This window comes from Lemur catta, chromosome 7, assembly GCF_020740605.2.
Source record: "Lemur catta isolate mLemCat1 chromosome 7, mLemCat1.pri, whole genome shotgun sequence".
Taxonomy (NCBI): domain Eukaryota; kingdom Metazoa; phylum Chordata; class Mammalia; order Primates; family Lemuridae; genus Lemur; species Lemur catta.
This window is the reverse complement of record NC_059134.1, coordinates 70,837,611-70,849,612: the sequence shown is the minus strand read 5'-3', so window position 1 is coordinate 70,849,612 and position 12,002 is coordinate 70,837,611. Positions and strand designations below refer to the sequence as shown.

At 30.8% G+C, this 12,002-nt stretch overlaps 1 protein-coding gene across 1 annotated transcript in view; it reads left to right on the top strand.

Annotated features, from left to right (window-relative positions):
• SOX6 (SRY-box transcription factor 6) overlaps window positions 1-12,002 on the top strand; it is a 383,942-nt gene that overhangs the window by 121,469 nt on the left and 250,471 nt on the right. The window lies entirely within an intron of this gene.

Sequence of the window (12,002 nt, the reverse complement as noted above, 5' to 3'; positions counted from 1 at the left end):
ACCAAACTCTTATTGATTCATTTATAAAGATGAAGTACTGTATTACTAGTTTTTTTGCATCATGAATTGAATCCATGATCATTCATTAATTCTATCAGTTATCATTTACAGACTGTCATCACTGTGATTTGTATTAATAATTTGGGAACTTAATTACATTAATTTTCTGAATTTATCAAACAACTTTAGGTAAATCTTCCTATTGGTTGTGGATAACATCTCAATAAAGATGAAAATTTGATAATAATTATCTGATGTAAATGTTATTTTGAATTTACTGTAGAAAACTGCTTAGTGTTCAGGTGTGTTATGTTCAACTCAAATGAAGAAAAAAGGAAGTCATCTTTTTCCCAATAAATAACTAGTAACTCATTCTATTAACTAATATAGTATCAAAATCAAGTGGAAATTGGAAATTATTTTGAGTTTCCATGCTTCTGTTTTGTACTCATAAAGGCCATTTGCTATTTTGGAAAAAAAAGAAACTCAACTTATAACTGATGGGTAGAAAGAAAGTCATTAGTGACATATTCTCTATCCAGCTGCAATAACATGGTATTTGCTACTTTGCACGTCATTCTGTTTTTTTCCCTTTCCGAAGTCATTGGTTTTATAACAGTGAGAACAGAAATGGTTTATGCAAAGGCAAGCTTTTGCCAGCATGAATGATGGGGGTCTTGCTTTCTCTTAGTGATGTGAAAGCTAACATTTTATGATGTTATTATTCAACATCAAATTTTTATATTTCAGGGTATCATTACCCCCCACTTTCCATATTTCTTTATATTTAATTCTAATTATGAATTTAAAATCCAAAAATGTATTAATCTTAGATAATAAATGTTTAAATCTCAAAAGTGAATCACACACAAAATTAAGCTTATCAAATTCTTTAACTTTTTTTTCTGTATTCTTTATATATGTGAACTTTCATTTGTGTGCTATTTTGAGTTTTATGAACATAAAAGATAAGATTCTTACTAAATTTATTTTGATTTATTTTGCATTATTGTCTCCTCACATCCTAATATTTTGTCATCATATGCATTAAACAGAAAATATACCAATAACTTGTTTTTTTTTTTTTGAGACAGAGCCTCACTCTGTTGCCCGGGCTAGAGTGCCGTGGCGTTAGCCTAGTTCACAGCAACCTCAAACTTCTAGGCTCAAGCAATCCTTCTGCCTCAGCCTCCCGAGTAGCTGGGACTACAGGCATGTGCTACCATGCCTGGCTAATTTTTCCTATATATTTTTATTTGTCCAGCTAATTTCTTTCTATTTTTAATAGAGACGGTGTCTTGCTCTTGCTCAGGCTGGTCTCAAATTCCTGAGCTCAAATGATCCACCGGCCTTGGCCTCCCAGAGTGCTAGGATTACAGGCGTGAGCCACTGTGCCCAGCCCCCAATAATATATTAATTTAAAAATAAAAAAATAGTTAAAGTAGTATTTAAATAGTTTGATACAACCACTGCCAAAACTCAACATACATTTTTAATGCTGTTGCAACCAGGTGAGTTTTTACCCACCTAAATTAGTTATCATTATTCTGAAATTTTAAAATGATCTAAATTATATGGTTGAAGAATACATACTATCATGGGTTATCAGTATTTACTATTATACCTCAAGCATTGTGTATTTTTAATAGTTATTTTTTATTATAAAATTCATATATATTTATTTGTAAGATATATAGAAAAACACACAAAGGAAAATACAATTGTTCTTTAATTCTACCTGCATCTTACTGTGTAGCCTTTCAATTTTAACTTATGCATATATGTTAGATTTTTTTCCCAGAAAATTAGAATCATCCCTTTACTATGTTTTTGTAATCTATTTCCCCACCTAATGATATATTATGGATTTCCTTGTGATTAGGTCATCTCCTAAAATATTATTTTTGTTGACAGAAAATATTTCATAAAATGAGGTATTGTTTGTGAGTATAAAAGAGCACCTTGAACATAGAAATCTTTTTATTAAGACTTTTCAGCTTGTTAGTGGTTATTTCCATAGGATATATTCTTAAAAATGAAATTCCTGGGCCAAGGAGTATGTTCTTTTTAAAAAAGCTTTGGAATCACATTGCCAGTTACCCTTCAAGAAAGAGTATAGTTTTGTGCTTTCACCAGTGGTATCTACAGGTGCTTACTGTCTTGCTCTCAATAACAAGTATTATTACTTTAAAAATTTCTTGCAAGCTTTATAGGGGGAAAACAGCATATCATTGCTGACTAAATATCAGTTTCTTTGATTACTAGTGAGAATGAAGAGTTTTACACACATTTATTTGCAATTAAATGTGTCTTTCTTTGTGAACTACATATTTATGTTGGCTGCCCATTTTTCCTTTGAAAGACTTGTTCAGTTCTTACTGTTGTGTAAGAGCTCTTATATATTTTAATAGTATTAACCTTTATTTGTCACATATGTTGCATTTTGTCATTTGCTTTATGTTATGGTTTTGTTTGTCAATCGTTCTATTCCTTTTTAAATGCTTTTTTCTGTTGGGAGTTTGTTTAGAAAGGCTTTTTCATCCTAAGATTAGATAATATTCTGCTAGATTTTCTTCCAATTAGTTGGCTGTATTTTTAAACATTTAACTCTTTAATTTATCTTAAATATATTTTGATGTATAATGTCAGCTAGAGATCTAACTTAATTTTTTTAAGCAGCTAACCAAATATCTGTGCTATTTATTAAATAATTCATCTTATCCCCTCTGACTTGAAATAGCATATTTTATTACACTCTGATTATGTATTTGGAACCATTCCTCAGATTTTGGTTCTATTCCATTGGTCTTTCTATCTAAGCTTTTATTAGTATTATGCTATATTAATCACTGTAACTTTATATTAGGTCATTAAATATGAAATGTCTGATTTCAAATCAAAAGTGTATATCTCAAACAAGAAGCCCTACAAATAATCAAAGTATGTGCCTGAACTGTCAACACAGTTTTGCCATCTTAACAGTAGCTTGTTTATGCCAGCAGTGAAGAAGCCTGGAGAGGGAGTAGCCATGAAATTACAACAGGCATTTTCCACAGCTTGTTGAGAATTGAATATTTTTCCTTTCAAGAAGTGGTCCAAAGGCTGGAAGAAGTGATAGTCAGTTGATACAAGGTCTGGTGAATACAGTGAATGACAGACAGTATCCAAGTCCAGCTTCTGTAGTTTGAGTAGCATTGTTTATGCGACATGTGGTTGAGCGTTGTCCTTCAAGAGAATTGGTCTGTCTCTGTGGACCAATCTCGGCTGCTTAGTCACAAGCATCCTCATCATTTCATCCAATTAGTTGCAGTAGACATTGCTGTAATCGACTGACCAGGTTTCATGAAGTTGTAGTGGATAATACCAGCACTGGACCACCAAACAGACATCCTTAGCTTTTTTTGATAAATATTCAATTTTGGACTCTGTTTTGGCACTTGATTTTTATCTGACCATTGTGCCAAATGCTTGTGATTATCAAAAAGAATCCATTTTTCATCACATGTAACAATACAGTGTAGAAATGGTTCGCCTTTATGTTCTGACAGCAAAGAAAGTCAAGCTTTGAGATAATTTCTCTGCTGAGGCTCGTTTAATTCATGCAGTATTCATCTATCCAGCTTCTTTACCTTGCAGATTTGTTTCAAATGGTCCAATATTGTTGAAATAGTAATGTCAAACCTTGCTGCTAATTCATGCATAGGTTGAGATGGATTTGCTTTCACTACAGCTTTCAGCTCATCATTATCCTCCTTGGTCTCAGGTTGCCTGAGTGGCTCATGTTCAAGATTAAAATCACCAGCACAGAACTTCTCAAACCATTGACGTACTGTGCATTCATTTAGCCACATCCTTCCCAAACACTTAGTTGATATTTTGAGCTCTCTGTGCTGCACTGGATCCATGACAGAACTCATACTTGAAAATGACACAAATATTTGACTTATCCATGGTTTCACAGAAATTACTCTAAAAAAATTTGACAGATAATCACAAGCCAAAATGTATGCTTGAAAGACTGAGGATGTATCTTCACAATAAAAATAAAACAAGAAGTGTCAAAGTGAAATGTCAGAGATATCAACTGTCAAACTTAGTACTTAAGGAAATCGGACATTTCATAACTTAATAACCTAATAGTATATTTCAAAATTAAGTGTTGCAAAACCACATTCATAATTTTTCATTAAGTTATTTTCATACTTCTCTAAAGTTTATATTAGATTTCTTTTATCATGTTGTTAATTGAAATCCCACAGTGATGTATTAAAGAGTAATATTACATTTATATAAAACTTAGGGTGAACAGATATTGCTGTAGTATTGACTATCTTTATTCAAAATCATTTATTCAATTGTTTTATATCCCTCAATGTTTTGTTTTTTATAATACAGATTCTGCACATTTCCTTCGATGTCTTCCCCATAATATTTAATATTTTTGCTTGCTCTTGTGAATGAGATAGTCTTCATTCTATTTTCTTTTTGTTACTATATTTAGGATGCTAGTGACCTATGCTTATTTATTTTCCTGGTTTTTTTTGTAACTTCCCTCTTTATCAAACTTATTAGATCTAGTCATATTTCAGCTATGTTTTTTCCTCTTTTTTGGTAGTTTTATATCTCTTTGCAACCCTTCCTTAATACATTGTCCAGGATGTCGAGAAAAATACTAAGTAATAGAGGTAATAGAAGATATTTTGGTGTAGTTTTTAATTGTAGGATTGTTTTTAATATTTCACATTAAAATATTCTGTTGACTATTGATTTAAGATTTTCTTTATCATTTAAAAATATTCTAGTCTATTAGGAGTTTCTGTGAGAAACTGTATTTTATTTTATGCCTTATTTCAAATTTGATGAAATAAACCTTGATTAGTCATAGTCTAGTGTTGTTTTAATATACTGCATGATTTTATTTGCTCATATCATAGTTATTGTTTTTACATCTGTAATCATAAATGAGATTAGTTTGTATTTTTCTTTATTTGTACTATTTTTGTTAATTTTTTAGTACCAGCATTCATAGTTGAATTGGAAACATTTTCTTTCTTTTCTAGGCTATGCATTAATAAAATATTGACTAGATAGCATGTGAATTGCTTAGTCCTTGAGATTCTGAAAAATATAAAACATCTAGATCTAGAGTTTTCTTTGGAGGTATATTTTTTAACATTTTCTACTTTTCTTTACATCAGTGTTGCCATTAAATACTTTTCCTAAGTATTTTCTAGGAAAAAAAATTCCAATTTCCTACAAAATTATGTATTTCATGAGATTTTCAAATATGTTAGTATTGATTTAATATGTGATATCTCTTATTTTAAGTCTTCTATTTATTTGCTGTTATATATCCCTTTTTAAATTTGCATATTTGTTTTCTTCCTTTTGTTTTTCAATTTTACTTGCTAGTAGTTTTTCTATTAATATTTATTGCCCTGTCTACCCCAAGGATCCAGTTTTTGGATTTATTTTTTAATTCTGTTGCTTTTCAGTTTGCCAATTAACTAATCTTGTTTTTACCCTTATTATCTTGTTTTCCTTATACTTTTTCTTTTGTTTGTTTTTTGATACCTTCTAATTTCCTAAATTGAATACTTCAATTAAAAAGATTATTTAATAATAAAGGTACTATGGGCCATGGAAATATTTCTGAGAAATAGCTTTTTGCATTCCATAACTTTGTGCTGTTTGAATTCTCGGTCATTATTTTCTAAATATTCAACATTTATATTATTTTCTAACTTATCTATATGTATATCATTCTTAACTTTTCATCTTATTTTAGAGTCATAGAGTGTAATGAAACTGGGAAAGGAAGGAACACAGCCTTGGTTAATACTATTGGAAAGTTCTACGTGATGGGCAGGTGCTAGAAGGAGAGAAAAGTATGGGCAGTAGAATGGATAAGAGCAGTATTGAAAAACGGTTCTGCAACCTAGGGAGTTTAATATTCCTACATAATTAAGAAAGAAAAAGTTAATAATTTTCTCATTAGATTTTACTTTAAAAACAGTACTTTCTCATAAAATTCTTTTATCTAAATTAGCTAAAGCAATATTTCTAAAACCCCTTGATAAGAGTTGGAATACTGCTACAGTTTGAGAAACCACTAGATCATAGAATTTTCAATAAGTCTGTATCTGAGTCTTGTCTCATGTTCTTTTTTAATTGTTTATATCTAAGGTGTACAGCATGAAGTTTTCATATACATACATTTAGTGAAATGATTGTCATAGTCAAGCAAATTAACATATCCATCACACAGTGACCTTTTTCTGTGTGTGTGATAAGAGCCACCTAAAATCTACTCTCTTAGCAAATTTCCAGTATACAGTAGAGTATTAACTTTAGTCCTTATAGTGTACATTAGATCTATAACCTTATTCTTCTTCCATAACTGCATCTTCATACCCTTTGATCTACATCTCCCTATTTCCCCCCTCCCCACCTCTGTTAATCACCATTCTTAATATTCTTTAAGAGAAAATCCCATCCCTAACTCCTACCATTTTTTCACATGTAGTCTCCTTTCCAGGAGCAGTATTAATTGAAGATAGAATGCTATAATTGGCATAAATTTAATAGCATTAATATCAAAACAGGGTTCAAACCAGGTTAACATTATTACAAGTATTGAAAAAGAACTTTATTATTGAGAACTTGAATGAAATACAGCATAAAATATTTAGACCTTTGCTTTGGTCTGGTTGCATCTGAAGTATTGTGTCCTACTTGGGATGGCATAGTTTTAAAAGCTCTATTGTCACATTAGAATTTATCAAAATGACTAGAATGGTGAAGAGTCTTGAACATGTAATGTGCATAGTAATTAAAAACCTGGGGAAGTTTGGCCTAGTACATGTAATTTGGTTTGTAGTTTTGTTTCATAGAAGAGGATAACTTTTGTGCTATTTTAGGTGGTTAAGGTAATAGGGAACTTGTTGTTAATAAACAAAAGAACTTAAGAAGAAATTATGCGTTATTGATAAGGTTGGACAGCATTAGTGGAGAGTGCCTAAATATAAATAGGTGTTCAATAAGTATTTTTTAAATGGATAAATAGATGGATGAAAGGATGAATTAATAAAATAAAATAAGTAGAAATTTTAGCTCTAGAAAATTTTAAATAGAGATGTTATAGAGAATATTTTTACTCTGTTGGAATGTTATTCTTCATGACCTTCTAAGGTTTCTTTCAAATTAATTATTAGAATTTATCATATTTTCTTAATTAGAAGACTAATTTTCAACATATTGTCCATTTTCTGTCAATAAGCGATATGGTAAGTGACTTTTGTAAGATGTTTTATTGTTTACAAAGTAAAGTATAAAAACATTTACATTATTTTATTTGATTCCTATAATGACTCAGTGAACAAAATATTATAATATTGATTTTTAAAATCAGTAAAATGAGCCTGAGGGAATTAAATAGGTTGTTTGAGGTCACTCAGAATGTTGTGGAGGTAGGGTTTGAATCTTGGTCTCTAAATCCTTTGTTTGATGTTATACAGAGTAGTTCTCCAAGTCTTCAAAGCTTTAGAATTCTGCAGTAGAATAAAGAGGAAGATAGTTTCTGGGCTGTTTCTCCCTCCCACAATGCACAAACAACTAAAATAACTCCATTTTTACCCTTTTCTGTATAAATGAGGCAGTCTGGCAAAGGATGAGTAATATAGATTAATACAGTTTGTCTATGTAGTAGTGTGTATCTTGATCTATACCCAAATGAGAGAGAGGGGTGGAGAAATATGATAGAAGGATACAAGGTAAGACAGAAATATTGGTAGGGTCCATAACATATATGTATCTATGCTTGTTTGTTTGAGTTTTACCAAAGGAATGAGGATGCCAGGATAGTTAGGATTATGAGGCATTTCTAAATGCAATGGTGACACATTAAATGATGTCTAGAGCATGAGGATTCATCCTCTGTCTCCTTGGATGGGTTTAACCTTCTGTGGTTTATATCAGAGAATCCTAGCCAGCCTCTCTATTTTGCAGACATGGCCCTCTATTCTGTGGCTGGCATCTCCTCCCTGGTGTGAAGACACCTCCCTGGGCAGTGTGCCAAGGAAACAGTAATGTTGGTTGTTTGAGTTAGCACAAACTGTGCTCATGTTTGTCAAACACACAGATGACAAGAGAGACAAAAAATAATTATGTGATAGGAAAAAAATAAGGAAAATAATGTTTTCTTTACTTGGCCATTTATGATTAATTATTTCAATATTTACTATACATTTAGGGATCAAGGTAGATGTGCTTGTAGGTGTACTTTTTTGTAGCTTAGAAAAATGACAGTCTCTTTCTGATAATAAAGTGACTAAACAAATATTTTAAATGGAAAATTCAACAAATGATTCCCAATATGTTTCAAAGCTACTGTTGAAAAATAGTTTCTTATTATTGTTGTTCAAGTAATATGTCTAAGAGGTTTGGTTCTAGAGCCTAAATACTATTGCCATAGTTTACTGTTAAAGACTTTACTCCTTGTTACTTTATTAGGGTTGTTTCTAAAAGAAGGAAAATTAGGAACTGTATTACATCAAATAGTACAAGCATATTGTGGTTGGGGTTGGTGCAAATACTGAATTAAAATTGTGAATTTATTATAATACTGCTACTAAGTACCACTGAAAGCCTGGTTTCATTTTTACTTTTGATTGCAAACATAAATCTTCGGAGAAGAACAGAGGAACACAAAAGTCACTTTTTTTTCAGTGCATGATAGATCTTTGAAGATCAAATAGTATAGGTTATTCTTGAAGTAACTTAAGCAGTGCTGTTATCACCAAAGGGTCAGAATGGATCTCACAGCATTCCCATAGAATTAGTATTCTGTGTCACAGGTTACCATCTTAAATGCCAATTCTCTTTCCTAGTTTGTTCACTTTTACAGTAAGGGCCCTAAACCACATCTAAGTACTCTGATCACTTATTCCATACATTGCCTTTTCTACAGAATACTCTGTTTTTTAGGAATGGTAATTCATAGTTACTACTGTTTTCTGTTGTGGTACTCAGAGTGTTTTTACAAGAGCTATGGCTGTAAACTTTGCATATTTGTTTATAAATGAGTTTTTCTTGAATTCCCACTTACAAATTACAGCATCTTTTTTATCTGAGGAACTTAAACTAGAAGTGATTAGAAACAAATCATCTGCCACTTTTCAATTCCTATAAAATTAGCAAAGTTCACATACCTAGTGATTTTTGCTGTCTCATTAGAAAAAAGCATTCAAACAGTAATCTATCAATGTTCAGTCAGATTTTATGTATTTTGAAAACTTTAAATTGTTATTTCTAAGACAAAGGCTATATTGCTCTAGAGAATGGCTTATGAAAAAGATTGAGAACACAGATATCATTTTCTCGTGTTTCTGTTTTCATGAAATAGTGTAGTAGAGTGTTTTCCAGTATTTTCTATGTATATCTGTATAATTATAAAACTTCAGAGTAATGTCTAGAATCATAGAATCTTAAAAAATTAGAGCTGGAGGTCCTTTGCATATTATGCAATCCAAGTTTTTATCTTCTATATAAGGACCCTAATATCCAGAAAAGAAAAGTTACTGTGGTAAATCATATAATAAATTACTAAGGTGGAAACAATATTCCTCCAAAATAACATGTTTAGCTCATTTCATATAGTCTTTGATTGTCTTGTAATCAATCATGAGTAATTATTGCAGAACCCATGGACTCCTTTTGCTAACAACAAATGCACACAGCAGCTAGTTTTGTAAATATATATGCATTATAACACAGCAACACCCGTAGTTTTTTAATTATACCACTTTGCATGAATGTAGGCATTTCAAAGCTCTCCTTTGTACTCTCTGTTATAAACATCTTTTACTTCTTTTGAAGTCTGTGTGATATACATACAAGCAATTAAAACCTCCCCCCACTTGGGGTTAGAGACACAAGGTCTTCTTAATTAAAACTCAAACAAAAGCTACCGGCAAGAATTCCTACTATATGATTAAGGTCTAAAGTATTATGATACATTAGAATCATTGTTAACTGTTGAGATTAAAAGAAATCGATATGTTGGGGAAAAGATCAGTTGAATCTAATTGGTGAAATCAATATTTACATAAAAGAAAATACTGAAGTTTAATAACAGGTTTTGGTTATAAATATAACACTGCCTAAAATTGTTCTTTGTTATTTCATTGACCACATAATCATATTTTAAATTCATTGTATAAGAATCCTAAACTTCTTGTTTTTAGTTAGTTATTATAACTAAAAATATAAAACTTTATTTTAAAATCATATCTGGTTTCAAAAATTTCGGTAAGTGCTCTTATATGTAAAAATAGTCACCAATGATAAAATATTTCTATTGATTTCATTTGTAAATGCTAATTTTAGCAATAGCTACAGCCTGAAGTGAGGAAAGAAGACAAAATTGGTTATAAATAAAAAGACTCAATGTATTCTTATACAATTATGATTACATTAAATATGTATTAGTCTATTTGGTGACATATGAAATAAAAAAGAATACATTTTGATATAATACAAAAACAAGACATTTCACTTTTTTCTTCCTGATTGCTATGATGAAAATAAACATTATAACTAGCATGGAGAAGAAAAACTATTACTAATTGCAGCCTAGATTTTAAGTAAAATGAAGGTCATTAGCAATTTCCTGGAAGCCATTCAGATTGCTTACCAGGAAATGGTAGCTAGCAGGACATCTGTACTCCTTCTGTGTGGAATTAGTGAAAACATACTGGAGCTTAAATGATGTGTGTTAGATTTAGGTTGATGGGGGAACCTTTCTCTGTCAAAGTAGCTAGTATCTTTTGAATACAAACAATTTTTATTTCAGTATTAGTGTAAAAACCCAGAATCAAAAATAGACATTAACATCCATACATTAAAACACACCTACAGATTGGAGTATGACTCATAGTGGAATGAGGGCAACATCAGAGCAGGAATCTGGGTGAATAATGTGTTTGGGCAAATTGAAAGAAACTTCTCCTATAACTTGGAATGCTGATATCATATCATTTTTGGGTGGTGAAGTTAGTCCCATTTTTAGTAGCGTTTTCTTATCTCAATAAAGAAATGAGAAAACCCGACTATTAAGTGAAAATGCCTCCCAGGACATAAACTTCAGTCTGACTTATTCTGCATTATGGTGGAAAAAATGGGGTCACTGATGTAGAGACTTTTAGCCTAGCTTTTCTATATTTCTTGAATGATGGTTGGCTTAATGATGATTAACATCTCTGGAACTATTAAGAGTGACAGAGAAAAACTGAGAATGTATGTGTGCAGCAATTTGTGTAGTAAATTATATACACAGAAAATTGCTGGAAGGATATTTAATAAACTGTTAACAGAGGTTGACTGTGTGCAGTGGGAAATGAGGCTGTGGGGTAAGGTCTGATTTTTAAATTTTGTACTGTAGAATTTGTACTGTAGAATTTTTTTAAACCATGTGTAATGTATTACTTTTTGAATAAAAAGATTAGTTAAAAAAACTGAAAAGTAAGTCTTCAATAAAGGTGAAGAGGATGAGTTTTCTTATTTGTGAAAAAGAAAATGGGTGGTACTACCTACTTAACTTCTGAATTTTCTTGAGAGTATTAGAGAGAAAATATGTAGTTTTGAGGGTGGCATGGAGTATGGAATCAATAAATGCTAGGGCAACAACACTTGACACATTTTAGTACTTGAAACAGCAAATATTTATTAATAGTAGAATGACTAGAACTGAAAGTCTCAAATTTTTGACAGGATTCATTTATACTGAACCCATATATACTCTTTAAATTTATTGAGGACCCTAAAAAGCTTGGTTTGTGGCTGTTTATATTTATTGTGTTGGAAATTTAACTTCAGAAATTTAATAAAAATTTATTAATTCATTTAAAAGTTATATTAAATCTACTACACATTAATATAAAACAAATTTTTATGAAAAAATAGTTATATTTCCTAAAACAAAAATAATTTAATGAGAAGAACGA